Consider the following 2,310-nt stretch of genomic DNA (forward strand, 5'->3'; position numbering starts at 1 on the left):
AAGATACTGAAAATCATAAATCACTGTGTGTGCCTTGCTTTATGGTAGATCTAAGTCTAAAGTAGTTTAATATAAGTGAGTTTGAGGGTTTTAAAGTATTGTTATTGCTGTTTTTCATTTACACTAAGGCCACTTTACATTGCAGTAGTCATGTGAAGCATCCTTAAGGTGGACTTTCTTTGTAATATCTTGTGGTGGGGTGTAAACCACATAGATAAACAAAGGGGTTAGCAGGAGTCAGACCTCAAATTAGTCCACCTGGCTGTAACTGGAGGGTGTCTCAGGCTTGGGGAGGAGCTGGGTGGTCTTCTGATGGAAGGAAGTGAAAATTACGGGGAGAAGGTCCAGGAGAGAGACCCAGGACCGAAAGGCCCAGGAGGCAGAGGAAAGAAACCACAGGGAAACTAGCCTCAGGGGTAGGCCCTGGGAAAGGGTCTACATTCTAGAGAAGTAGCCCTCGGGATCAGTTTTCCACAACAGGAATGGAGCTGCGGAGAACCTGGAGGGATTGAAAGCTCAAACCCAGATAGATGAAGGTTGCTTTAGCAGTAGTTGGGGCTTCCTGAGTTCTGTTGGGAAGAAGTCTGGAACCCCACCCCCAGCCCTGGAAAAAAAGAATGGGACTACAGAGGAGCCCAGGACAGATGGAAGATGCCATGTTGATAATTAGAGTTGTGTGGGACATTCATACCCGAGAAAGGGTGAGACTTTAAAGTGACCTGGCAAGAGGATTGAGTAACAAGAAGATGTAGACCACTGCAGGGGCAGAGGGATAATTGGCAGAGGACGCCACAGAAGAAGTCCCTACCACACCACATCCTGCCACAAAGGGTCACTCTAGCTGGTGAGTCCCTCTTTGACAGCCCCTTTTTCAGTGCTGGAGAATGTAAAGGGCCATTCGTGTAAATGTGGATCAGATCCAAAGTATTTTGTTGTTTTTAAAAAAACCCAAAGATTGAAGTCCTGACTCCACTGAAGTCAATGGCAGTTTTGCTGTTGTCTTCAGTGGAGCAGGATTTCACCTGAACTGTTGTAATAGAAGAGAGATTGTAGTTTCTGAAGTTAAGCAATGTTGTGGACCAACAGTCAGCAAAAATAGTACTTAAAGCTTGTGACCAAGGGCCAATCCCTTTTTAAGGGTATTATCCAAGGCTTTCCACATTGATTTTGTTTCTTATTTCAAAGAGGCTAGCTGGTAAGTAGATAAAACTACAAGGAAGTTTTTACTGTGGCTGCTAGAAATTGTGCATAATAATCTCCTGCCGTGTAGAAGATTTAATGCACAGGTAGTATTTGTAACTTTAATTGACATACCAGAATATTCATGTTCTTGTGCTGAGGGAGGAGTAGAGCACAGCATCAATCTGACAGTGATTAAATCTGTTTAAAAATAAGCATATTAAAAGTAATTGAAAACTTATTTCATTGTTGGAACATCAATCAATGTACTGAAATGCTATAGTACAGCATTTCTCAAAGGGGGGCTCCATGGGCCCTGCTGATCAACTCCTTACCCCGTCCCTCAACTCCTCCCACTCCTTCCCAGTGCCTCCTGCATGTCTGGAAACAGCTGTTCAGCCGCGTGCAGGAGGTGCTCGGAGGAGCGGGATGGGGCGCGCTCGGGGGAGAGGGCGTAAAGAGGCAGGGAAGAGGAGGGCCACGGGTGAAGAGAGAGTGGGAAAAGGTAGGTTGGGGTGGAGCTTTGGGGGAAGGGATGGAGTGGGGGCAGGGACTGAGCAGGGGGCTCAGCAAAAAATTTTAAATCAAAAGGGGAGTCCTCAGGTTGCTAAAGTTTGAGAACCACTGCTATAGTAAATTAGACCCAAGTGGGCAAGGTGCTGAGTATCATCAATTCCCATTTAATTCAGTGAAAGTTGAGGGCCCTCAGCACATTAAGCATCAGACCTGTAGTACCCGATATATAGCACTAAGTGTTCTTTACACAAAAACTACTGTTATGAGCTGTTTTCACGGGACCAACCAAGGATAGACCTGAGATAAATAATAGATGTGAAACATCTTGCATATTTGCGCTGAAATGGGCTGTTTATATTCTCACTTTCTGAGCTCCCCCTCTTAATTTATTTTATCACTGCTGGCCCGTAATAGCTATGAATATAGAAATGCAGCACAGATAATCAACTGTTTATGTAATTCTCTAGCCATAATTATAGCGCTATGATATGGAAGTTAAATAGTAGACAGGTTGTAATGTGTACATGACATGGTCATGTCATTCTACTGTACATTAAAATTTACCCACTCAAGTTGTCCTATGTATCTGTGAAATTAACAAAGGGGCATGATGAA

This window comes from Lepidochelys kempii, chromosome 9, assembly GCF_965140265.1.
Source record: "Lepidochelys kempii isolate rLepKem1 chromosome 9, rLepKem1.hap2, whole genome shotgun sequence".
Lineage (NCBI taxonomy): Eukaryota > Metazoa > Chordata > Testudines > Cheloniidae > Lepidochelys > Lepidochelys kempii.